This window comes from Fukomys damarensis, unplaced genomic scaffold (genome assembly GCF_012274545.1).
Source record: "Fukomys damarensis isolate Sample0158 unplaced genomic scaffold, DMR_v1.0_HiC HiC_scaffold_33, whole genome shotgun sequence".
NCBI classification, from domain to species: Eukaryota; Metazoa; Chordata; class Mammalia; order Rodentia; family Bathyergidae; genus Fukomys; species Fukomys damarensis.
The window spans coordinates 299,208-326,876 of NW_022900945.1; the positions used below are offsets into that span (position 1 = coordinate 299,208).

Below are 27,669 nucleotides of genomic sequence, written 5' to 3' on the forward strand. Positions count from 1 at the left end.
GACAGACTTTGGACATATTAGAGACATTGAGGCAAGGGCTTAAGTATCACATGGTTTCTCTTATCAATTATAAGATAAATTATAATTTATAAAGAACAAAATAAATAAAAGATAACAGGAAGTTAGGAGATAGATCTTTCTCCATTGGGGTTGCAAAAAGAAATGAAGCTGTGCTATGTACAAGCTCCAACTCTACACAAAGAATGCGAACATTATGTACATTGGTGCACATATGCACCAGTAAAAACAATAAAAAGCCTCCAAAAAAGACATCAATCAATGAGTTTAATAAAATAAACATGAATGAATGGAAGGGGGAAAAGATAATTGGGAAGATGCCATTGGTAAAACATATTTCAGTAGAAAAAGTCACTCTATAATTACTAGATATCTCCCTTAAAATACATCTTAAATCCAAAAATGAAAAACTTAACAGAAAGTTGTGGCTACATTTACTTTTTAACATCTACTAAGATCCAGGCCATTTCTCCCAAGCACCCAAATAGCAGCATTACATCAACCATAACACACAAAACCACACAACTGCAAGTTTAGAATTTCCCAGTAAATGTCATGGCATTACAGAGATAAGATCAGGCCAGCACTTACAAGGCCTTCTTGTTTGCTACACGGGTGGTAAGTGCTGGACCTAGGACCATATATGATCCTCACAATGTATACATTTTCTATTCATACCAATATTCCCATTTTATAGTTAGGAAGAATGGGGTGAAGCAATGAACCAAAATTCATAATGCTAAAAGCAGCAAAGTCAGGATTTGACCCTAGACTGACTGACTATAAGGCTTGTGTTCTTTTGCATGTGCCAAAGAAAACACATCCATAAATATCATGGGGCTGGATTATGAAAACTGGAGCACCTTCTGGACTTTGCATGTTTCTCTGACCCGAGAGGGCGAAAAACTCCTGCTGGTTCAAACCTATACCCCAATTGCGGTTTCCCTTCTTTCCTCCTTTCATTATTTTCTGTTTCTTTTTATTTGAAAGTTCCAGAGGGCTAACTGGAAAGATCTTGTATAAATACAGTAAAAGTCATTATGAGGTTATCCAAAGGACAAAATGGGGAGGAATGTGTGCTACATGTGGAAAAGTGTGGTAAGTTGGAATTACGGCTTGGTTGTAGCTGTTCAAGGCTTAGCAGGGAAAGACATCACAAGCCAGAACATCTCTCAGTAAATTTGACTTTAAATTCTAAGATCCAAAGCAGGTTTTAATTTAAAATGAAAGATAAATATTTCATAAATACATTCTCAGATTTCAAAATATGAAAGATTAATTTCTGAAGAGTTATGGAGAATCCTGATCATCATCATCCTGGAAATATTTCAGGCAGTTCTTAGCATAGATATGTATTTTCCCAGTCTAACCAACAGTATATCAGGGAGCACTGGACTTTGAAGGTGAGTATCTGGGTCTTACTGTGTAGCTTGTATTAGTTGGTGACTCTAAGAAGCATTATTTTATCTATTCAAAAGACAAAAGAACGACTATATCACAAACTCATTGTGAGGGCCAAGAGGCAACAGCGTACCTTGAGGTGCCTCTATCAGTCCTGGGCCTGCTATTAGTAAAAGACTGTACTCACACAGTGGGATTGTATCATCACATTTCCTTCAAAATCTCATCACTTTCTTGATAATTTCCATACTATTGTAAAAAATGAAAGCTAATTTTCACTTAGGTAAACATTTCTTTTACATCTTGGGGGGATGGCAACAGTATGGCTGGTGCTATGTTAGGCTCTGTGGGTTTAAAATAAAATATTTCCAAGTTGTTCATGATCAATTGCAGAAGAATCCCCCATACCGGATCCCTAACCATAAAAGAAAAATGGTCCTAAATGTAGCATAATTGGTTCAGTAGAGTCCTTCATCGGCAGCTCAGTGACTTTCTATTTCTAGGTAAATCATCTTGCTTTGATATGTGACTCTGATTCTGTAAATTGAAGATATTTGTCTGTGGTATGAAAACATACAGTGACTTGACAAAGAGAAACAAAATTAGGTCTGGGGTTTGTCATTCAGCTCTTGCCTGATTGGGCGATCGGGGAGATCAAGACAACCCGTGAAACTCATGCTCCCATATGTAGAGATATTTCCCGCCTTCCCTCCTTCCATCTTCCTTTCTTCCTTCCCTCCCTTCCCTCACTTTTCTAGTACTGGGGATTGAACCCAGAGACTTTGCATTGAGCTGTATTCCTAGACCTTGATGGGTTTTTTTATTTTGAGACAAGGCCACACTAAGTCCTTCATTTGTCCAGGCTGGCTTGAACTCGTGATCCTCCTCCCTCAAACCTGCAGAATGCTGGAGTTACAGGTGTGCACCACTTCACCCAGCTAGCAATCCTTTTATATTTTGCGTATGTACACAGGCCCACTTGTGTGTATGTGTGTTAAACAAGAGGACTTTTCACTTGTGTCATATTGCAAAGTAATCAAATGGCTGCGTGCTGGAGATCAGCAGCAATGCAGAGGTTTAGCAGTTGTGGAAAGGACAAGAGCGCCCTGGAAGGTTACCTACATGTGACAGCTGTGCTGCGTGGCCACCTCAGACCCACGGCTGGTTACAGCTAGCACTGTTCAGTGCGCAGAGAGGGCCTGCTCTGCCTTGGGCCTGGTGGTGCTGCGGGCACGCAGACACCCACAGTGAGGAGGCTTTGCCCAGCATCCTCTTGTCCTCTCCCAGACTAGATAAAGTCACCAACACTTTTCTTCCAGGCAGTCACTGCCACTGCCAGAGTCCCTCTCAAGTCGAATCTGACCCGCCTTTCCAGATTGCCAGTTGGGCTCTGACCTTTCTGGTGCAGCTCTGAGGCAGTTTAGTTCATTAGCACCTGAAATATGGCGGAAGAGGCAGGAACATGGAGAGTGCATCGGCTGCTGAGGCGTTTAGCAATCGGGTGCTACCAAGTGCACACCATGACGGCAGTGCCTGCTCCGCAGAGGTGCACAAAGCTTCTGCACCCTAGAGGGCATCCTTGGCCACTCTGGTTCTACAGTGACGGCCACTCCCTGGGGCCGTGTGCTGCTTCTTTCTCACCTGCTCGCCATGTCTTATTCATTGTTCTTGACTTTGTGTGCCTGTTGTGCACACAAACAAGAGGTTACAAGGGTATGCACTGCATTTATTTCTAGATATTTTATATTATTGGTGCTTTTGTAATCTTATTGTTTTTATTTCAAGTTCCATTATTCATCCAGAATGGTAGTTGGCTCGGACTCTAACAAAATGACAGATGGGGTTACTTAAACAATAGACACATACTTTCTCACAGTTCTAGAGGCCAGTAATCCGAGACAAAGGCACTAGCTGGCTGAGTCTGGTGTGGTCTTTCCTCCTGCCTGAAGATAGCCCGCATTCTGGCTGAGCCCTCTCATGGCCCGCCTTCTGTGCTTGGGAGGGGACAGGGAACTCTGAACACTTTCCTCTTCTTATAAAGACACTGATCTCATCAAATCAGGGTCCAACCAGTGGCCTCACGGTGCTCTGTTACCCTTAAAGGCACAATGTCCAAATGCAGTCCAGTCCAAGGCTGGAGCGCCGATGTGTGAGCCCTGGGGAGAACAGTGTAACCAGCTAATGTACAACACTACAGCTACTCTCATAAATAGACTTGTATCATGCACCTCATCAAACACAGTGACATCCAGTGGCATTTTTTTGATTTCTTAGGATTTTCCTACTTAGGTAGTCAGGCTACGGACAGACACTGGTTTCTTCCTCTTTTGTCGGAATGAACCCTCTCGTCTTTTTCCCTTGCATTGGCTTCAACCCTAAGGCACTGATGTCAAGGAATGCATGTCTGCACCTTGCTCCTGAACAGAAGAAGGTGCCAGTGTTCCCCACAAAGCAACATATACTTTTTCTGCATATTTCTCTTGACTCCTCTGATAAGGTGACTTAATTGAACCACTTTGCATCACTGTGTACATTCCATGTGGTCATGTTATTGTGTCTTCTGTATTTGTTGCTGGAACAAATGTAGTAATATTGCACTAAGAATTATGTTTATGGGGCTGTTGGCCTTTCATTTCATTTTCTTGCAACATCTTTGTTTTAAGTGTCTGGGTAATGTTTGCTTCATAGCATGGATTGGGAAATGTCCTGCCTCTGATTTTCCAGAGGAGTTGTGGGCAGTGGACCAGATGCCTGGATTTCCTCTGTGAGCGGCTGATGCAGTTTACCAGTGAAGCCACAGCAGCCTGGGGCTTTGTGAGGAAGTTATTTGCTATAGCTATGGTTTCCCTGATTGACAGAGAGCTACTCAAGGTACCACTTCATGAGTGGTCTTTTGCTGTCTTTCAAACAGTTTTCCATTACACCTAAAATGTCCCACTTATTGACAAAATGTTCATTATATCCCTTTTCTTCTAAATATCTGTAGGCTCTTTGAGGTGTTTATTCTTTCATTTCTGTATTGGCTATTATTTATGCTCTATTGTTTATCTCTAATTACTCTGATTAAAGTTATATCAGCTTTATTGACCTGGCATCAAAACAGGATTTTATTTTTTCTATTGCTCATCTACCTTCATTTTCATTAGTTTCGCTCATTATTATACTATAATTTCCTGCTTTCTACTTAATTTGAATTTAATTTGTTCTTCAGGTTTTTCTATTTTAAGATGAAAGATTATAGTATTGCTTTGATATACTTTTTTCCTAATAAAAGCATTCAATGCTTTATTTTTTTCTCTATGTATCACTTTAGTTGCATATTACATACTGTGATGTTGTATTTTAATTCCATGTTTTAGAATTTCTAAAAATTCCCCTTGTACTTTCTTTTAGCAGTTATATGTTACTAACAAGTGGTTATTCAATTTTAAATATTTGATGGAGTTTTTAGATATTGTTCTATTATTGATTTCTGGTTTAATTCTATCACTGTTTTAAAAGGCTTTATATGATTTCGGTCCTCTTCTGTTTATTGTAACCTGTTCTACTGACAAGCAAATGGCCTGTGTGGCTGGGAATCCTGAAATGTACACGCATTCTCCTACTGCTTGGTGGAATGTCCCCTAAGTGCCAAGTCAGGCTGGTTGATGCTGTTATTTAAGCATCTTGTGTTCTTGCTAACTTTCTATCTAATTTCTCTATCAATTATTGACAAAGGAGTATTGGAATCTCTAATAATTTTATATTTTTATTGACTTTTTCTATTGGTTTTTATTCATATTTTGAAATTTTTACTAGATGCATACAAATAAGGCCTGTTATGTCCTCTTAACAAATGTATCCTTTTATCATTATGGAATGTCCCTCTTCAATATTAATTTATTGATCAAAACTCTCACCTAACATACTGGAGGAAAATAAAATCCAATAATAATGGATTAGTTGGGATGGAGGAAGAGAATCTTAATCAGCCTTCTCAGTCACTACAGATTGAAATCTCACAATAAGGTTGAAAGCATGAAAGCAGAAGTTGCAAAGGACAGAGGGCCATTACTCTTGCTTACCTTTGTGAGAGGCCCTTCATGCCTCCCAGACTGAATGCCCTGCTTTGTGAAAGTTAGCAGTCATCCCAGAACAGATCCTCTCCTGTTTAAAAAGGTCCATGGAACCACTGTTCCAATAAACCTCTTATAAGGTTTTCCACTAGTTTGTCCTTCCGTGCCTATCTTGTCCACGTTATACATCCAGTGCCTACCATAATGCCTGGCACACAGTAGACACTTGCGTTTGTTGAAAGAATGGCATGGAATTCTCACCTAAGTTGATACTCAAGGCCTTGTACAACTGGCCTTTAGCTCTTTCATCACTATTTCCCTGGCCTTGCAAATCCCAGCAGACTGTAGCAAGAGAATGCTTTAGAAGAGTTACTGATATCAAGCGTTAATAAAGACAGGACCCCAACCAAAAACCACACACCAGGAAGAGATAGAACAGAGGCTGATATCAGGCATTTCCTTCAGGGTTACCTTATGAAAAATGGCTCAGTGCAGTGAATCCACAAGGAGCATTGTGAGGATCCTGGAATCCAGAAAAATTAAAGCATGGAATGTAGGAAATGGCAAGTAATTTTCTTTGACTTTTGTCATGAGCACCATTGCTTTTTTTGAAGGTCCAGTAGACTCTTGCAAAATATTCTTTTTACCTCCCTTAAAGTTGTAAGGGTCTGGCCCTAGAATCTGGAAGCTCTTGTCCATGCTGCGACACTGTACACACTCATACCACTGGATTCTTACTCCCTTTACTTGCTCTGTCTACAGTTATTTATTTTCTTCACTGCCCTCCCTGATCCTCTAGCTAGACAAAAATCTATTTTTTATAATTCAGATAAATTTTTACCTCCTTTTGAAATTTTTTCTGTCCCCTCCAGGCAAAAATAACTTTTCCTTTCTCTGTTTTTCAAACCTTTTAGCGATTTTATTATAATTATCATATTCTAGAAAATTTGTATGCATCTTCTCCCTAGATATAATGAAATCTTTTTATGAATAGAAAACATATCTTTATCCTTCATGTTTTTATACTCTCCGAGTTTACATCACCTAGAATAGTGTCAGTTCCATAAATCAGTATTTTCCAATGAATCAGTTGAGTGAATAAATGTTACATGGATACAGTTTGCTCCAGCAATACTAAGTCTGTGCACTAGTGCTCATTGTTGTTGGTTATAATTTGTTTCATGAGTCTCTTGGAAATTCAAAATTTATTCTTATGTAAAAAGTGAGTGAGAAGAATACAATGAATTTAATGAAAGAGATGTTTCTCTTCAAGTTGCAATATCTGAACAAGCAATCTACAGAATGGTAAACCAAAGAGGCCAATAGACATGTGAAAAATCAGCTTTAGTAGTGATCAGAAAAATAAACATCAAATTAATAATAGAGACCTAAAAAGATTTATAAGAAATAGTACTGGCAGGGATACAGAGTAGAAATCTAGCTGATATATTATTGACAGAAAGTTTAAATGCAATTTAGCCATACCTATTATAATACAATCTATACAAACTCTTCAACCCAGAAATATTGTTCCATAGAATGAAATTTCATGAGGTTACAGTATAGGATAGTCCTCACAGCATTAGTTGTAGTGAAAAAAAAATACTGGAAAGAAATTAGTGCTCACTAGTAATGAAAAAGATTAATAAAGGTCCTGTTAAGTAAGAAATGAAAGTAAGGAAAGAGCATGTGGTCTGACCTTTATTTTAGGAGAAAAACGGTAAAAATCATTGTGTAGGAAGCCTTGCTTGACTTGAATATATAGTTTTCATTTTTCTAGAGTTATAAATAATGGTACAAAATAGAGAAGGACAGAACAAAGAAAAGGACAAACTGACAAGAGGCTGCTTAGGAAAGACTAGCATTAGATTAATTGAAAAGTGGACTATTCTACTATTGTATTCATCAGGTTTCCCATTGCTGGTACAAAATACCTGATGCCCACTGCTTAAAAAGACAAGAGGAATAGTTTGCTCAATTTCAGAGGGTTCAGTGTACGGTCAGTGGGCTCTAAGACAGAAACACTGGGGCAGAAGGGTGTGGTGGCAGGTAGCCCAGCAGGGGAGAAGAGTACAGAGAGGAGCGTCCCGGAACCAGATATGGCCCGCAGAGTCACCCCGAACCTATCAGACTCTCCAGAAGTGGGCATGAGCAATCTGCTCAGCATTTCCAAGCCTGTCAAATGGACACTACTGCTTAAGTGTCATAATTCCCTCTATGATACTGTGAAAGTGCACAAAAGCAAGAACTATGAGGCAAAATATCGACCAAAGATGGCCCAGAGCTCTAGAAAACTTCAGTATCGTTGTCTTTTCCCTATCTATAAAATACATTAAAACAAAATGCAAAAACATAGCATTTTAGAAAACTGCTACTGACATAGTCATAAACCTCCCTTGGTTTATATTCCCTGCCTTTTTAATAAATTAATAAAGCAAAGAAGGAAAATGTGCACTGTACATTGCACATACCTTTTTTTGGTGTTTTTGAGACAGTGTCTTGCTGTGGAGCCCAGACTAGTTTTGACTTCCTGCCTCAGCTTCCAGACTGCTGGGATAACTGGTGTGGGATTAGCACCCTCTGCTCACCACACACTTTTTGTTGGTGAAGTATGCGCTCCAGCCACAGACGACACCACACACAGGAACGTGGCTCAGTCTTGGCTTCTGCTCTGCTACCTGAGTTCTCCACACCTCGCTGCTCACTGCCCAGACCTGAGCCTTGATTCTCTAGTCCGAAGCACCCTGAGGATGTCTCTCTAAGCTATGTAGCCATAACACCTAGCAACATCTTGCATATGCATAGGCATTCAGTAAACATCCTGAAGTGCATGGAGAGAAATGCAATCGAATGGCACCATTTGAAGAATCGAAAAGTGAAAAAGATTTCTGAAGAGCAAACTCAGAGGAAGTCATTTAGAGTCTGACAGTGAAAATAATGCAGGAAGTTTTATTTTTCTATTTAGGGCAAAAAGAGAATGTACAAGGTGTGTGTGTGTGTGTGTGTGTGTGTGTGCACATGTTTGTGCAAGCTGAAGCATGTGCAGACACACGGTGAGCGATTGCCTTGATAAGCACACAACTGTGTAAAGACTGTGTATCTACAAATAAAAACCGTGTCGAAGGAAACGACGGTGCGGGAGGCCAGTCCTCTCCATGACCTACCGAGAATCCACCCGGACCACGGCCCTGCATTTCCCCTGTAATGAGAAATGCGCGAGTCCTTTGCTGCTCCGCCCCCACCCTCCCCAGCTGCTCTCAGCTGGCAAGCACAGGCCCCAGATGCCGCGCTGTGGGAGATATTTATCTGCCGCATCTGGTTCCTTAGCAGCTTCCAGGCCTCTATGCTGGCAGCCTCAGGAATGCCTTGGGGCCTGTCGCATGGTGTGAGCTCCCAACTGGCCATCTGGGTTGGCTCCGGAAGGCAGGGAGCCCTGTGGCCCGTCGCCTGCTGACCGCTCAGGTAAGGGCCACTGTGTGCGATCCCGACAGGGCCGAGCCCACCCCAGCACCAACCAGCTCTCCGCTGCGTAGAGGAAACCCCAGCAATTCGGACCTTGGCACTTGTGTTCTGAAATTAAATTCAGAAAGCATCAGCATTCTAGATGCGGAAGGAAAAGTCCCAGCAACTAAACCATCTCCTTAATTTTTCTGATGCAGAAACAGGTTCGGGAAGGGTAGGATCTGGCCAAGGTGCTAGGCAACCAGGACAGAGAAGTGCCCGCCCTGCCAGGGCCGGGCTCCGAGGGTGGCGGGAGGCGGACCCTGGCGACACCAGGAGCCTCTCCCGCCTCCCGAAGCCCTCTTACTTGCTTTGAGGATTAAATGAGATGTGCAGTGCGCCTGACGACGGCATCTTCTTTGTTTGTCTTAATAAACGCTTTCTGGAGAGGTTACCGTGGGATGGTCAGAACCCTCGGCCTTGATAAGCGGTGATCATCATCACTTGGGAGGGGCCTGTTCAGGCGAGGTGGGAAAGCGACCCCCCCACCCCGCGTGGAGCCTCGCACCCCGGCGGGCCTGGAGCAGAAAGAACGCGGGAGCTGCAGTGAGCGCTGATGGCCAGCAGGGGGCGTCCGCGGCCCGGACAGGAGGCGGTGGCCTCGGCCGCCGCAGGGATGACGAAGGAAAACAAGAAGCCCCGGCCAGCGGAGCCTGACTGCGGCCCAGCTAGGCAGAGCTCCGGGAGGGGGAGCCTCACAGCCGTCGGAGCCAGGCCTGGTGCGAATGACAGGGGGGCCGCTTAACCCGTTGTTTGCGGGTCGAGTCTGAGCAGTCTCACCTGTTAATGGTGCGGAGACGCCCGCCTTCCGTCTGGGTCTAGAGAACCAGGTCAGCCAGAGCGACACTCAACAAGGGCGGGGCGCACCCTGGGACTGGGGTGTGTGCTGGCTGGTCTGGATCGTTGTTCATGGCCTGCTCAGAAAGCTGAGGATCAGCAAGCAGGGCCGTGCTGGTATTTTGCCACCATCTCCTGGGGAAAACGTGTGTGTGTGTGTGTGTGTGTGTGTGTGTGTGTGTGCGCGCGCGCGCGCGTGTGTGCAGTTTTACTGTAGACCCTACTGATATGCAGGGTGTGTAGCATTTCATAAAATATGGAAAAATATTTGTTATAAATTCCGTGCAGCCAATGCTCACACAATACTTCAGCTGAGTTTTGCTGAACTCATAATTGCAGCCAAATTACTATTGCCATTCGACCGTGATTTGACAAAGATTGCAAGCAAGCGCTGGATTACTGCCTGCGTCAGGATTCACCCACCTCACTGATCCCAGGTGTGGCTGTGCCGTCAATGCTGACGGATATTTTCATTTATGTTAACAAGGGGAACAGAAGTGGAACAACAAAGACGTATGTTGAAGCTTCATTTATTTGTTCATGGCAAAAACCAAATCTTCGCAAAATCCTCTAGTGGTACTTGTATACTGAAAAATATTTTCATTTTTCCATTGTTTACAATGTAATAGTGCAGACACAGTCCAGCCTTATTAGCCTATCAATTCAAGTCTAGAAGAATCAACAAAAGAAGAGATCCCTTAGAGTGTCTGCCAATTTCCATGGTGTAAATATTCCGGCCAAGGGTGATTTCCAGACAAGGTAGTGCCGCTGCACACAGGTTGGAAAGAGACGCCCTATAGGGCACCACTAGGTAGTGTTTCTACCACCCGCTCTGCTCACAGCCAGCAACTGCCATGACAAAAGCATAAATAAAATGCAGCAAAGCAGGTAGGAAGGGCTGGATAGTGTTTGCCTGTTTATGCACAAAATGCATAGAATAATGTCTATCTTGTATAATCATTTCTAAAGATGGGTCTGCTCTCCATAGTATTTAATGGCACCTAACTCATAATAATCATAATTGTAAAGGAAGATGGGAGCCAATAGTCAGGCATTTCAAAAAGCATCACATCTAAAATGTTTAAAAAAATTAAGATCATCACCACACTGCAAGCCATTGTGCTGAACTGCAGATGCTAAATCACACAACTTCATATTAATTACAAAGGACGTGCATTACTTTCCCCACATAAGAATCTCTAACAGATGACACTCTGAGGCTCAGAGAGTAAAGCAACTTGTTCAGGTTCCCCAGCTGGGGTAAACCAATCTAAATTTAAGGATTGTGCAATAAATAAGACAGTGACAATTAACAAGTATTATTCGGAAAGAAAAATGTAAAGTAACTGGTCAGGAAGAAAACCTGAACTTGAAGGTAAGATCTGGCCCTGGATCTGTGGTATGAAATTGAACGAATCATTTTGCGTCTCTAAATTTGTCACAGAAAGGAGTCTGGAATTTTGTAGTCTGTGAAGTGTAACTATTGCTGTCCAGAGAGTAGGTTCTTTTCTCCCCCAGAAAAAAATTACTGTACAAGGTAGAAAGTCAAAAGAGGATGAAGCAAAGTATTTACTGTAGAGTGAAAGCAGAAAGCAGCATTTATTGTAAAGCAGAGGCAAAAAGACCCCAGGCAAGTGTACCTGGGAGGGAGCCTGAAAAGGGTTCCCATAGGGATTCTTTTGTCTAGGAGACTTTGTACCCCAAAATGACTGCCTCTCAGCCAAGTTGAGATCAACCTATGGGGTTACAACCAGGTAACTTTCATGTAGAATTGGGTTTATGGGAGTTTAGGGTGGGTAGACGGTCTGAATATCTTGTTCCTGGGCAAGACAATTCTGTCAGTCAATGAGGCCTTTGTTTACTGAGCCTCCTGGTGCCCTGACCTTAGTCATCTACTGGTCCCTCACTGAATCTCTCTGGATCCCTCTTTAGCTTAGACCTTCACTGGCTGCCTGTCCAGTCCATGGAGCCCCCTTTGCCAGAACCCTCCCCACATGCACTCCCTCACAGGTCAGGATCACCCTGAGAGATCTGCTTACCTCCCACAGGACCCTGCAGGGCCTCAGCCTCAGTGGTTACTGTTGGGAGCCTCTTGTTAAGTAGTGAAGATGGAGCTCAACTCGTAGAAAACAGGACCTCAGCCCAACCACACCAACACAGAGGCCTCATGTTCAGTCTCCCCAAGGCCCTTGCTATCTCCCCGATTGAGTACCCATTGCATTTAAACCCAGGCAGCCAGAGGCAGAGAGGTTTGCCCAAGACAAGTTAGTCTGGCTTTGCTGAATTCTATCCCACAACTAACAAAGCGGGTACCACTGAACGACATCTGAAATCACGCACCATGCCTGTCCTTAGGCACCTACACCCTGCCTTTCTCCCAGTATTCCTCCTCCCAAATCCTAAGTATGTTTTCCATGCCTATGTTAATTTTTCTAAAGTATGTTAACTCAGTAGTCTGAGGCTAAATTGTAACTAGTATTGTTAATTTTATTCACATTACAGTATGACAGTATTTTTTTAATGTTCGGTTTGAAACGCAGAATTTTCAGACAAAGATTCTGGAAAACAGATGGAGAAAATCACTCAGAAAAGAGGGATAAAAATATTTAAATTAGTTTTTATCCTTTCTTTCAAGATCAGAAGTGGGTGATTTGAGAATGGATGGAGGTGTGCATGACTGGAAAGTCTTTACACATGCGCACATGTATGTACACTGAAGTCGTAATACAAACATGTATGAAACACGATGACTGGTGTTTCCCTTCTCCCTACACTCGGGAAAAGCTTTTGACCAAGACCGAATGTCCTAAAGTAAAATGCCCTTCATGCTTAACATAGAGTCCCTCCATTCCCATTTTAAATCACTGTGTGCCTGATGCAAACTAGATGGTGTTCTCAGCCTCCAGATGCACTTGAGAGCTAATTTACCATGTGTTTACCTGGGTTTCTAAAAAGCTTGATCTCCTTAACTCTTAAATTCTATAATACTTACCCTTCTGGACAGAAGGTAAAAATTACAATATGAAAGTACTACCAAGGAAGAGTCCATGGAAAACAATGGTTTCCCCAAACTTCTTGCGGCCCAGCATCATAACCATCCAGGCGGCTCTCCTGTGCTTGCTGAGATCCAGGTGAAGAGTTTCACAGCACAGGTCTGAGCAGGAGAGAGGGGAGTTTGTCTGGTGTTTGGAAACTATGTTGCAGTCACAGGTCAGTCATGTAGTCAGCTATACTATGACCTTGACTGGGATGTTTCCATTCTTTGAGCCAAAAAATTCATACTCGGATGAAAATGATAATGTAAGAATAATAGCTAACATTCACTGAGTGTCTTCTTGACCTTAACAGCATGCCAGCCATTCTATATTCTATTTAATCTCCATCTGAAGCCCATGAAGTCATTATTGTACTCATCCAATTATAGAGGAAGGAATGAAGTTTGAGAAGTTTAAGATCCTTACCAAAGTCACAGAGGGAGGTACAAAGCTGGGCCTCCTCGTGACTGCACAACTGAGTTTTCCTCCCCCGACTCAGTGCTCATCTAGAAAGTCAACCTGCAAATTCCAGGCATCATCACGGATGTGCTGAGCAGGGCACGGGTGCCAAAACAGGAAGCCTGCAGATGACTCTCCACACAGACTGAAAGATTAGGCAAACTTTGTCAGTCTTAATTTCATTATGTGCAGAAAGTTTAAGATATCTATGTCATAATCTAAAGGTTTAAATGACAAAACTGGTGAATGCCAAGCTTATAATGTTTTGTTGTATTTATTTCCTTTTACAGTCTAAATTCCAAGGGTACATTGTGGTATATTTCTATAGGCAGCATGTAACCAGAATTGGAGGACAGAAGGTAATGGCAGGCAACGGCCCCTCTCACCAGCCCTTCTGTGCTCACACATGGCTCTCTGGTCCTCCTAGGGCCTTGCTTTACCACTGGACAAGACTTCATAACTTCCTAAGGAAGAAATGCTGTGAAAGAAACATATTTGAGGGCCTAGCATCAGCTCCAGGACCATGGTCTAGAAAATGGGATCATGAGGGAAGGAGAAAATACCTTCATCATCAACGAACTATGAATTTGGGGTTAATCAGAAGTCAAAGGGGAACAGACAAAGATGGAGGGGTTAACCAGTGCCTGTGGAAACAACATTATGGAAATGGAGGAGGCAAAATTCTGGAGAGAAGTTTAAGGACGAATTTTCACTGGTGGGGAATTCTGTGTTGGGAAGGGCTGGAGGACTTTGAAAAATAAAGACATCTAACAAGTCAAGGTAATGGAGTAGGCCAACCATTTTCTTTTGTCTCTTTTCCAATGTATCCTGCTTAGATCGCGATACAAAAGTTTAAAGAGGAACAAAATGTCTCAACAACTTTTCGAAAGGAGAGAATTAAGAGAGGGTCCAGACCTTCCAGTGTCAGCCTCAGCTGAGAGCCGAAGATTCAAGAGGAGACAGCCTGTGACCAATGAGGACGAGTGACATGCTGTGGGTGGGCGTCTCAGAGGGATCTGCAGGAAAGCTCTCTAGAAAACACCTCCCTCATCCCCTCTGCTTACCCAGGGGGCTCGGCCAGCTTCTGCAGCCTCACCTTCTTTATCCACCACCTGCCTGTGTGGCTGCTTCCAGCTGTGCGGACCGCAGGAGCAGGAGGAGCTCTGTTTGCCAAACCTGGCACGAGGTTCCCTGAAGAGCTAGACGACCCATAAGACACACAGATCCCACGCTAGCGCTGCTGAGTATGCAGCTCAGACACAGGCCTTGAAATCTCTTCTTGGTTTATTTATTCTGGCTTCAGGTTTATTCCACACAGCATGGTGCCTCCAATGTGACTGTTGTAGCTGATCCCATCCACCCCCCAGCCGCCTCTCTGATGGAAATCAGTTGTGGACTCACCCCGCGTCAGTACACTGGGCAGATGTCATCTAGAGGCCCCCGTCCCTCATTCTGTGAGTCCTCAGAGGGCGATCCCAAGAGGCACGGGTAGGCAACCACAGGGTTACTGAATGTCCTCATTGGCAGTGCCCCACAGAAGTGTCTCTTCACAAACTGCTCCCCAGCAGCCTGGAGCACTGCAGGACTGCACAGCCTTCGTGGCATGAACATCGGGGTGCTCTTGCCACCAGCTCTCAGCCCTTAGGTACGTAGGTACCCTCCTGGAAGAAGGATTTTGCTAACGCAGCCCAGTTCTTCTTGAGCATCAGCACTGCAGAAGCTGCAGGGTCCTAGGCCAAAGCCAGAAGCAAGATCTCTGCTTTAACAAAACCTCAGATGCTTCTGTGGATCAGGCATGCTCAACTATTCAGACAAAAAGGAGAGAGTCCTAATCTGTTTTTATTTAATTTTTAAATTTTCATTAGAACATGTTTGTAGCACATAATAATGATCACATTCACCACGGGAAGTCGATACACATGAAAAACAAAGCTTAATTCCTTGCACATCCCTTCCCTCTCTTCTTTCCTCCTCCATCTCTTGGTCCTCTTCCCATTTGCAAAAGATCTGACTCCCTATTCTTAGAGTCAGAAAACCGACCTCCTCATTGCAGATACCTAGAGGTATAGTTCAGTTCTAGATGTCCCCCAAACCCTCATGTGGTCATAGGATTGATCTAGAGGGTGTGAAGTTGGAATTAATTCATGGTGCAGTGCTGGGCTCAGGGGTACTAGGATTAAGGGTGTGAGTGCTGCCAGCCCTAAGTAGCCTGAATAAGATAAAGGGGTAGAGCAATGCTCTTGACTTCTCTCTTGTTTCCTTTGCTGTCTTGTGTGTGCCATGTTGTCCTGCTCTCCCATGCCTGTTTCTCATCCCTGCCTTGGAGTTGGCTGATTATGAACTGAAATCTCTGTGAACTGCAAGCTCAATAAGCCCCTTCCTTTATTACAGTGGGTGTTGGGTTTTTTGTCTCAGTACTGAGAGAGAAAAGTAACTAACACACCTAGTTACTATGTTTTTAAATCTCTATATGCAAGTTTTTTAAATCTCAAAAATAGAAATGTAGTCTCTCTACTAGTATCTACAGGAAAATCATAATCCCCCCTTATCATCAAGGTTGATAGTTCAGTAAGTAATGGTGATAAATATGGTAAATGTTTGTACAAAGTTTATAAAATGCTTTCATTCTTATCCTCACCTTCTTTCCATCATTTGGATAACAGGCTGACTCAGTTCCTACTGTAGGCAGGCCCTGATTCTCTCTGTTTCCTTTACCCTTTATATCATTGCTGTACCTCTCTTCTTAAGACTTTATCAGCTCTTTAGCTTAGTGTTAAATAAAATGCATTCTTCAGACATACTAGTTTGTCCATGAAGATGGTCATGGTACGGTTCAGACAGGGAAGAAAGGCATGAGCAATTTCTACATTAAAACAAGATTAAAATTTCCTCTCCCCTTTCCCAGGCTTCCCTCCAGGCGGACAATACCCTGTCCAAGAGTGAAACACTTCACTGCATCGTAGATTGCAGCAAAACTCCAGGCTGGTGAATGTGGTGCAGAAGGAAAGCAGCACCAACGACCCACCTCACTGTGTTGGCCCACAGCACAGTTAACGCCGTTAGCTACACAGCCAATAGTTAGCAACAAGTTAACCTGGCTTCAATATGTGGCACCTTAAGCTAAGATAAAAACCTCCACCACCTTTAATCAGCAAACAGCAGCCATTCAAAGCTGAGTCTGAGCTTAGTTTGGAAGAGGATCTTAATTAAAGAGAAATGTCTGACGCGGACCCAGGGGGAGGGTGCGGTTGGCAGTGCCAGGCATTTTCCCCGTCTGGAGTGCAATGATGGTGGTGCTAGGTAAGAAAAGGCAGGTAGCTTAGGAGCCAGCAGGTCTCAAGCATTGCCATGGTTCTGACTTACTACACTTGTGACTTTGATCAGAAAGCTGCATCTTCCACTTCTATAATGAGGGCTTGGTGCTATTGCACCTTGTGAATGAATGAATGAATGAATGGTAGGTATTCAAAACTCGTTGCAGATGATGTAAACAAGATCGGCATTTCACTTATGTTTTAGTTGTCACTAGTGATTATTTTAAATCAAACTCTAAGACCATGTCATGGATTTAAGGACATAGACACTGGATGTTAAGCATGCTCCGGTTTTAACTCTGTGCCACAGTATCCATCCCTGTTAACTGGATTCCGTACTTCCCCAGGCAATATTGTTTATGCTGCCTCATTTAGGAATGATGCAGAGCTTTTTTCAGTCCATCATGCAAAACTTTCATCTGATGTCTCTCTCTCTTGCATAGTATGCTGCATTTTCTGTTACTACTTAGGAAAACAAGTCAAAATATAATTGTTCCATAACAGAGAAAAATCTTTAATCACCTTTAGTGTTTTTAAGTTAATTGTCTTTGAACTTTGAAAATTTTATCTTTATTTTTATTTGATCATTGGACTACATCTGACTGATGCCTGCTCTGCATTTCTGTCTCGTAATAGACTCAGTGTGCTGCTCCTGGGGGAGGTAGGCTTCCCCAGACAGTCCCAGGGAGGCCTCTCTCCAGGATGGTGAAGTAGTATTGAATCGTAAATCCTAGACATAAATACAAAAGGCTACCATCAGTGACAAAAATTAAGCATCTTTGAAATCACGTATTTTTTTTTTTACCTCTGAGTTTACTCATTTCAGTCCAACCCATCTGCCCTGTGATTATAGCCATAAAGTCACTTAGCCTTCTTATTTCTCAGCTTCCTAACTCTACTGGAGTCTCTAAAGAAGGGTCAAGAATCAGCTCCCAAAACGTGGATATCGCTATTCTACATAAAGACCCCCTGATGGTGATCCATTTTGCATTTACTTACAGCCATCTATTCCTTCCTCATCTAATGGGATGAAAATCAATACCTATCCTTGGGCCCAGGATAGAGAGAATAATTGTTACAACAATCTCCTTGTGTAAAAGCTCCTGCAGAAATTGACATTAAATATATACCCAATGTGTGGCTGCTGTTCTGCAGGGACTGTAACTCACTCTTGAGTCAATTAGGATGGGGCCAGGAGGAAAAGGGGTCACCTTAAATCACTTAGCTACAGGTTCTAACTGGTGTAAAGAGCACTAAATTCCCCCAGAACAAGGGAGTGTTTCCAACAGGCAGGAAAGTGAGAGTTAACACCCGTCTCTTTCCACCCAACTTGAAGAGGCTACACATTAAGACATCCATTTAGTACCTTCTTACTCTCCTTTGAATTTGTGTCCTTGATCATTTATTATGCATTATTCCTGGACTGGATGGTAATGTCACCGGGGGTCCTCCATGGCATGCCATATCAGTGTAAACTCTGTCTGCTTTCCAGAGTTCCTTAATGCCTGGCAGAAACTCCTCAGATGCAATTCTCCCTTTCAAGATGGGCCCCCATGTGTGTAGCATTAATTTCTCTGGCTGCATGTAATTCAGTCAGGGACTCACACCAGCTGAGAACCACATATGGGAGTCCAGATTTGCAGGGCTTTCTTATGTTGTGCCTTGCCAGCCCAGAGGAAGCAATTTTCTGTTTGAGTTTTGAGTGTTTGCCCTCATTGTGTAGCCGGCTGGAGATGGTTGATTAAGAAGCCGCTTTGAAGAAGGGGCCCACTGAGCCACAGGCTGACCTATCAGTGGGACACCGCTCCGTGGCCCCTGCATGGACACTTCTGGTCACACAGACTTCAACAGCCATTTATGCATCTGTCACGAGGGGCCCAGTGTCCTGTCTGAGTCTGACTTTTCCCTTCCTTAAGAGCTTGCCTTTTCCCCAGTTTTCGCAGTTCTTCGTTCTAACTGTATAGCCTCAGCAAATAATTTTCTCTTTTTAAGCTTCAACTTTTAAAAATCCGTATATGAAAAGGTTGGATTAAATGAGGAGCTTTACATTTCGCAGATTTAAAAATTTCAAATAGAATTCAAGACAACACTCTGCCTCGTGAAACACAGTGACCTGTGTATAGTCCTGCATGGATAGTAGAAAAGGGCCCACAGGACTAAATGAGACCCCGCAGCTGGGGCTGGACAACACTTGCATTGAATTTCCTCCTATTTGTGGCATCTAAATAATCTGTGTTCATCTCTCCTCAGAACCTTGACATTCTTCTCATCAGCATTATCCACAGCCAGGAGAAGAAAAGATGAGGATTGTTTTCAAAGGCTCTGGGCAGCATCTGGAACAGAGTATCCTGAAGAACCTCCAAACAGAAGGAGATTTTGCAATTAGGAGTACAAGGTACACAGCTCCATACAGACTTTGTGATTCTGCAACTCAAATCTGGGCTTTCTTTCTGTCCTATATCGTTACCCAGGCCACTATGAAAGTCCTACTTCTTCTCGGTTCTAAGCACTTAGCTCTTTCCTTCCCCTCCAAGTTAGGATACCAGCCCACAGGATGATTTGGAAGATGATACAGTTTGTCTTGGAGTTAGAATAGGAGCATCCCCTTGCATCGAAGAGGTTTGCATTCATCATTTATCATGAGTGTGCAGGAGCTAAAACACTGATGCACAAAGCTGTGGTGTCCCTGGTCTAAAATTAAGAAGCTAATTGAGCCAGTGTGACTGAGGAGAGCAGCATGGGTAAGGGGTACAGTTAAAGAAATAATAAGCTAGGGAGGTGCTTGAGAAGTAGAACATGGCCATCGAATTGCGGCAGGGTGGAAGGAGTCACCGTAAATCAAGCGCTCTGCATCAAGTGAAATGGGGACAACCGAAGCACAAGCTCCCAGCTTCACAAAAGGCCAGGCTGGCTTCAGCTTAGCCAGGGAAGAGCGGTGAGTCCAGACTCGCCCTATTTTGCTCAGGATTCTAATTGAGACCCACATCCTAGCTCCAAAGCCACTTTTACTTTACAGACCTCATGTAGGTTAAAATAATTCATTAGACTTCTGTTAGTCGTTGACCTACAAATGCATTTCCATGGTAATTGTTCCTGGTCCACTTAACTTAGTCATTTGGTTGTGTCTCTGTGCTGCAGAACACTGCACCCACTGGGTTATGACTTTTACCATCTTCTAAGATAAAACACCTTTCACTGTATAGTTGAGATGTATAAATACCACCTACTTCAATGGCACAGTTGACATGCAGTGAGGTGCATGGATCAACAATGAAGTCACTGCAATAGTCAGGATGGTGAACACACTATCACCTCCTCAGCTGTCCTTCTGGTCCTTGGCCCCTTTCCCTGCTGTCCTTTCCTGACCCCTCTCTCCTAGGAATCCTGATCTTCTTCCTGTCACCAGGAGTTTGTATTTTCTACATGTTCATATCTGTGGCTTCATCATGTATGGGTTTTTTTGTTTGGATCCTTTTAGTACAATGATTTTGAGATTTAGCCATGCTTCTGAATGGATTAATATTTCCTTTTTATTAATGAGTAATATTTTATTGCATAGCTATTCATTGCAATTTTCTTATCCCTGAGGACCATTTGGGTTGTTTTCAGTTTTAAGCCAGTTTGAGTTTAAAGCTGAACGGAGTATTTGCATAAAAATATACGTTTCCTATTCACTTGAGTAAATATCTAGGACTACATATATATTCAAGTTTTTAGAAATTTCTAGTCTACTTCCCAAACTACTAATATAATTTTACATTCCTAGAAGCAACTTTTATTTATAGGACAACTTTCATTTCCCTATATCTTCACCAGCAACTGATATCTTTACTATCATTTTCACCAAAAAAGAAAACAAAATGCTTAGAGAAGTCATCCATTCACTGGTTGAATGCCCACTCTAAGATAAGCACAGTGGTTGGCCAATGTGATTTCTTATGACAAAACCATAAAAATGGAGATTCCACTCAAAATTGGAAAAGCAAGTGTGCCTGCTGTGATCATGGGGGGGGCACTACAGTGAAACTGGGAGCAGGATCTGGGCTCTTCCTCTTGGAATCATTTGTCTGTGATGCCTGCAACCTTCAGGGTAGCCATGACAGTGGGATAAGGTCAGTCCCTTTAAGTGGAGAATCGAGATTCAGTTGGAATCCACAGTGAGGGCATACCTATGCTTTGAAGCTTACGATAGGCTTGTGAGACAAGGACTCTGTTGGACTGTTCCTGCGGATGGGAAACAGAGGATTAGGGAGATTGAAGGACTGGCCCGCAGTGTCATACAGCTAGTGAGATGGGCAGGTAAAAAGTAATCCAGTGAGTGCTTCTCAGGTTCTTTTCTGAGTTACAGACTTGGGATTCGTTTACAATTCACATTTGCTGTATTTTTCTGTGGATTCAGCTGCTTCATTTTCCCGTGTGTAGGACACACCTGATAAAGCCCGAAGCAGCTACAAATCATCTGCTGTGTGCCTCCTGAACTTGATGCCACGTGGAACATGAAGTTGCTTCCTGTATGGCAGATTCCACCTCCTTCAGAGAAGTGGAAAATGACAGAGATTTTTGTCCAGGACTCTGTGCTGCCACAGAATGACATAGGAACTGGTCTTGGTGGGAGCCTCTGGAGAAAATATTTCTCCCTAATAAAAAGAGGCACAAGAGGAGATGACTCTGGAATTTGCTGGATATTGTAACTTTCGTGAGCAACATCTGTGACCACCAACCACATGACTGTCATTGTCTGCTGGATGGGGGACACAGAGAAATCAGGCACGCTGCAGAATACCACTGAGCCTCTGAGCCCACTGACCTTAAAGCTACCGCAACAGATTCATGACAGCCCAACAGCCATTTTCCTTACCATTTAACGCACTTTGAGTTTGACTTTCTGTTCCATGTGCTAAAAATTTTAATTGATTCAACTTAGAAACTATGAGCCAGGCATCAAACTAAGTACTTTCAAATAAGTGATCTCACTTAATCTGTAAGACAAGGTCATGGGATAATTATTGCTATGCTCATTTTGGAGATAAGGAAACTGAAACTCAGAGAGCTTGATGACCTTCCCAACTTTAAGCAGATAACAAGTGGGAAGAGTCAAACCAAAGAGAGTTTAACTCCAAAGTCCATGCACTTTTATTACACTGTGACAAGTTACTGGGGAGACTGTGGTATAAATGCAAATTTAATTAGAAGATACATTCACTTAATTAATTATGAAGACAGCAACATGCTGGCTATTTTATTAAGGTGACAGAGTTCAAATATATGCATATATATGTTTGATCACAGCAATCTTAAAAAATGCAGATAATCACGTCCTTTCAGTTACATTTTTAAAACTATATCTTAAGGGCCCACTACATGTGAGGCACAAAGTTAGGTTCTGTGAGGTACAAAAAGTAAGATACAAGGAAGACATAATAATCCTTGCCCACAGCACTGAGTTGGAGAAATAAATATCCAATGTGTGGCAGATGCCTGCAGAGCAGTAGTGAATCAGTTTTAAAGAGTGCTCTGTGTTCCTTTGTGTTCACGTTGTGTTAGAGCTCAGAAACACATTTATCTTATCGACACCTGGGGCAGGATGACGAACTTGGGACCCGGAGCTGTCTCCGCATTTGGGAAGGAGGACAACTGAGCAGAAGAAGCGGGAGCCTGGATGAATTCACCAGGATGGACCCCAGGTGCTGGCCAGCATCATTCTTGATGGCACCGTGCACCCTCCCAGGGGGCCTTACCTGGGAGTTCTGGGGTGGACAGAATGGGCACAGCAAGCTGTGCCATCCAGGAGCTGGATGGAAACTTTGTGAGGACGGCTGTTCTCTGTGAAGTGCATAGGGAAGAACTCAGCAGGTGGTAACCCAATTCTTCCCCATATAGCAGGTTGTTGGTGGAAAATAACAAAACAAATAAATTTAAAAAGGAAATTTTCAAACCAAACCAACCAGTTCCAAACAGTGATGTGTATCAGACCGCAGAATACTCTCCCCGGATGGAAGTTGTAAAAATCCTCCCCACCTGAGTCATTTAAAGTAGCCTGGTTAAAATAATTGGAAAACTGCTCCAGGGGACAATCCATTAGAGGCCAGGGTCTCAGAGATGGATTGATGGGTCCCATAGAGTTCTACTTCCCAGAGCAACACTTTCTGGGCAATTTAGGTGTCTGTTGTTGCCTTCTTTAAAAAACAAGAAATTATTGGTTTTGTTTTCTTGTAGGCACTGTCAAGCACTAGCTGAGTATTAATACAAAAAGTGCTTTCAAGAGTGAAAATAGATCTCTTTAGGGTCAGATTGGTGCAGTCTGCAATGATCTCTGTCACCTGCTCCTGGCCTTTCTTTTGGGAAAGGGCTCAGACCTCAGCCCACAGAGTAACCATGCCAGCCCAGGTGGAGAACTCATCACCAGCTAAGGCACAGGTCCGTCACTCCTTGGACACAGCTCTTCACACAGTTTGAAGAAAAGTGTGTGTAGTGGGGCGGGGAGCAGATGGCTCTTTTCTAAGGCTCAGGTGCTTTGGAGCAACGCCCACTGTCGTCCTCCCAAAAACCAACTCCCAGTGCATCCTTCTCAAGGATAAGATTCACATCCAGGAGCAGGGCCAGGCAAGCAATCTGGAGCCTCCTGGGGAAGCCCGTGGGGGTCTGTCCACCACCACAGAGTCCCTCCGACAGCCAGCCTGGCTGCTGAGAATCTGAGCAGAAGCAAACAGGCAGGCCTGAGGAAATGTCCCCCAAAGCGACTTGAGTTTTCACTGGAAGTGCTTTAGTTACTTGCTGTTCACAGACATCTGACCCTTTCCAGCTTCCTGTTGTTCCCTCTTGTACTTTTGCCTTCCACTCAGCTCAGGCCCTGTGCCAAATACTGCTAAATACTGAGTGCAGAGAAGGTGCTGTGGTCTGAAGCCTGTATCTTCCACAAATGCATAGGGTCAGGCATCAGAAAGGAGTTCATGTCCTTATGACAGAAACCACAGGGCCAGCGATTTAGCTCAGTGGTGCGGCTGCCTGCCTCACAAGCACAAGGTCCCAAGCTTGATCCCTGGTACCCAAAGAAAGAACCCACAGAGAGTTTTGCTGCCCCTCCTATGAAGTGAGAAAGCCAGGAATAGGCGTGTGGGAGAGTAATGAGGACTCAGCAGACACTGCTCCTGCCCGGCCCTTGACCATGGACCACACAGCCTCAGAGCTATGAGCGATGTATAGTCGCTTATACGTCCCTCAGTGTCTGACATGTTTGTTGTAGCAGCTGATAGGGAGTGGGGTACACAGCCAAAGCACCTGCTCTGTACACAGGAAATCTCCCTTCTACTGCTGTGCTTTCCAGGAGTTTTTCTGTTGGTTCATGTAACATTTGGCAGCTGAATAGTCTGGGAGTGGTGAGGAGCTTCTGTCACATCAAACTATAAAAAAATGCAGTTTTTTTTCCTAGCTATATATTTCTCCTCCCCCGGGAATTTTTCTCTCTCATCCCAAATCAAGATGGCGAAGACTTTTTCTTTGCTGGTAATTTTTAAATTACATTTTCAATTTCATTGACTGATATTGAGCTATTTAGAAATGTTATAGCTTCTTGATTCAGCTTTGGTAATTCATATGCATCTAGGAATCGATCCATTTCTTGTGTTTTTCATCTTATTAGAGGACAGGTTCTCAAAGTAGATATTGATGATCTTCTGGATTTTTACAGGATCTGATATGATTTACTCTTTTCATTCTTAACTGCATGAATTTGAGTCTTTTCTTTCCTTTTTGTGATAAGGTTGGCTAAGGGTTCATCAATTTTATTTAATCTTCTAAAGAACCAGCTCTTCAGTTCATTGACTCTTTGTATTGTTTTCTTTGCCTCAATTGCCTTAATTTCTGCTTTGATCTTTTTAATTTCCTCTCTTGTACAAGCTTTGGGCTTGACTTGTTCATTTTCTAGATGTTTCAGGTTCCACATTAGATTGTTTGTTTGATTTGTTCTGTTTTCCTGATGTGAGAATTCACCACTATAAATGTTTCTCTTAGCACTGCTTTCGTTGCATCCCGTAGGCTCCAGTGTGTTGTACTGACATTAGCATTAAATTGTATGTACTGTTTAATTTCTTCTTTAATTTCATCTGTGATCCATTGATTTTTTCAGGAGGGCGTTATTTAATTTCAGTGTGTTCATGCAGTTTTGTGGTTTCCTTTGCTGTTGATTTCTAATCTTGTTGCACTATGGTCAGATAATATAGGATGATTTCAATTCCTTTGCATTTACCTAAGCATGTTCTATGAGCTAGTATGTAGTCTACTTTGGTCTGTCCTATATGCAGCTGAGAAGAATGTGTATTCTGCTGTTATGGGGTGAAATAATCAGTACACATCCACTAAGTCCATTTGTTCATAGGTTTGGTTCAGTTCTGATATTTCTTTGTTGATTTTTGTCTAGTTGATCTGTCTATCTATAACAATCTGGTATTGAGTTTCCCCTATTACAATTTTGTATTCATGCTTATTTGATTTTTTTATGTCCATTAAGGTTTATTTTACATCCTTGGTTAGACTAGTATTTGTTATTTTTCCTCTTTGATTGTTCCTTTTACAAGGATGTAGTGGCTTTGTTTGTCTTTCTTAATGAGTTTTGTCTTGAAAGCACACTTCTCAGATGAAGAAGTCGAAATGGCAAATAAATACGTGAAAAAATGTGCAACATCATTGGTCATTTAAGAGATGCAAATTAGAACAATTCTGAGAGTCCATCTCACTCAGGAAAGAAGGTCTATTATCAAGAAATCAACCAACAACAAATACTAGCAGGACTGTTGGGAAAAAGGAACCCTTTTCTACTGTTGGTGGGAGTGCAGACTGGTGCAATAATTGTGGAAATTTCTCAAAAAACTAAGATTAAAGGTCTCACTTGGCCCAGCTATTTCCCTTCTGGGTATCTTTCCCAAATAATTAAAAGCATCATACCACAGCGATATACATGCACCCATGTTTATAATGGCACAGTTTGTAACAGCTAAATCTTGAAAGCAACCTAAATGCCCATCAACCGATAAAATGGATAAAAAGATGTGTTTTTTTAAATATAATTGAGTACTATTCAGCCAGTAAAGAAGGACAAATTTCAGACATTTCTAGGTAAATGAATGCACCTTGAGAACATACTCTTTTTTTGTTTGTTTGTTTGTTTGTTTTGTTGGTACCAGGGATTGAACTTGGGTCCTTCTGCTTGCAAAGCTGGCCACTGAACCGCTGAGCTAAATCCCCGGCCTGAGAACATACTCTTAAATGAAATAAATGAAACACACATGTGTAAACATCTCATTGCTTTCTGGTGTGAGGAAACTCAAAGTGTAAATAAGGAACAAAAAGAATAATAGATATTGTGAAATAGGAAGAAACCATTCAAAATTACACCAAGTATGAGATACTTTGTTAATAATTAAAATGTTTTATGTAAAAAAGGTATAGTATCATTAGGAAATTAGCTGAAAGATGGATTAGAAAATGAAAATGTAGTCTTTTAAGATCATGGTACATAGTATATTTACCACTGTTATTCTCTAGTAGTATTTGTTATGCAAAATTATTTTTATAGAATGATTTTTATATTTTCTTGATTAATATCTACTTGTATTACATTAAAAATTTTTAAAAGATGGCAAAGACCAAGGCAGTGGACAAGAGGCATTCTCCTTCAGCCTCCTTCTGGGAATGGGATGCAGGTCATGCAACCAACAAAACCCTGGGGGTCCCTTCCCATGAGCAAAGAGGAAGGATGGGTGCTGGGGCATTCAGCATCTTTGCCATAGTATAAGTGGAAAAGGTACTAAGTAAGAAAGCAGGAACTTCCTGTTCACTGTGGGATGGACATCTGGTTCCTCAGTTGTCAACAAGTTCCTGTTAAGGTCAGTGTTTTCCCTCCTCGTACTTCGCATCTATCCACTAGGGTCATAATTTTTAAAGAGCAAGTGACTCTCACATGCTCACCTACAATAAGCAGTGCTTTCTTAACTTCTCAAATCTCTTAAGTATTAAAGTAGAACACGAAATGTCGGTGTTTCTTGGTGAGTTGTAAAATGCCCTTCCTTCCTTCAGCTTCCTCTTCCATTAGCAGGTGACCTGGTTGTTTCCGGCAAAAGAGTTACTTTAGAGAATGTTCTTTAAGGAAAATTAAATTAGGATGGTTTGAAAACGATTAAATGGCATTCCCTTTCCTTGCTTACTACAGAAACAAGCAGGTCCTCATGAGGAAGGGGAGAACAAAGAGAACCACAATTAGGGGTAGAGATGAGGCTTCGGATAAGGCACAATGGACAGTCATTGTTGGGTGGAAAGCAGGAGAAATGAAGAGCAAACAAAGCCTCTATTCAAAATATCTAGGAGGATTACTATATTTAAATAAGTATTGACATTTATATCTAACTATTACATATTCCAAATACATCTTTAAAATTTGCATAACTAAAATAGATTATTTCTTCTACTTACTTTTATAACAGCTTTATGGAGTTAACTGGACCTGATTTTGGGTGCTCACCTCTTGGTTTCCAGGTTCTGCTCATCTTGAACAAGGAATTGAACAAGACAAGCAAAAATAGTGCAAGTTTTATTGAAAAGTGAAGGGTAGGGGAGAAATTAACTGTACAAAGTGAACTTTATCCAAGTAAAAGAAGGAAAATATTAAAAACCAAAATTAAACAAAAGTGTACCCTGGGGAATACAGGCAGGCTACTGTGAGGAAAGCACTCTTCATGGTGTCTGCATTCTTCAATCCCTTCTGTGCACCACGGGATCCCTTGGAACTCTACAGGGCCTTGGGAATTATTTGGCACATGTGTCCTGGAATCTGATCATGCTTACTCCGAAAGCCAGCTTTGCCATTCCCCACCTTCCTGCCTCGCAGCTACACAACGTAGTCTAGCTGAAGGCCTAGAGTCCAAGGCAATGGCCTTCATGAGTCCAGCCAGAGGCCTAAAGCCCACCACAGCATCTCATGCTTGTCTGTATTGGGGATCTGCACCTGGAAGGCCCAAAGGCTAGTGGTGGAAGCCAGAAAACCTGCACCAGTGGGGT

General features: G+C 42.5%; 1 long non-coding RNA gene across 2 annotated transcripts; it reads left to right on the forward strand.

Annotated features, from left to right (window-relative positions):
• Nucleotides 1-9,581: 9,581 nt before the first annotated feature.
• On the forward strand, nt 9,582-24,078 carry LOC104848850. 2 transcript variants are annotated; one of them, XR_004515100.1, is made up of 4 exons: nt 9,582-9,805; nt 14,143-14,951; nt 18,871-19,015; nt 21,043-24,078. It is a non-coding gene; the product is annotated as an uncharacterized LOC104848850 (long non-coding RNA). The 2 variants fall into 2 exon arrangements; XR_776546.3 differs by lacking the exon at nt 14,143-14,951.
• Nucleotides 24,079-27,669: the final 3,591 nt, after the last annotated feature.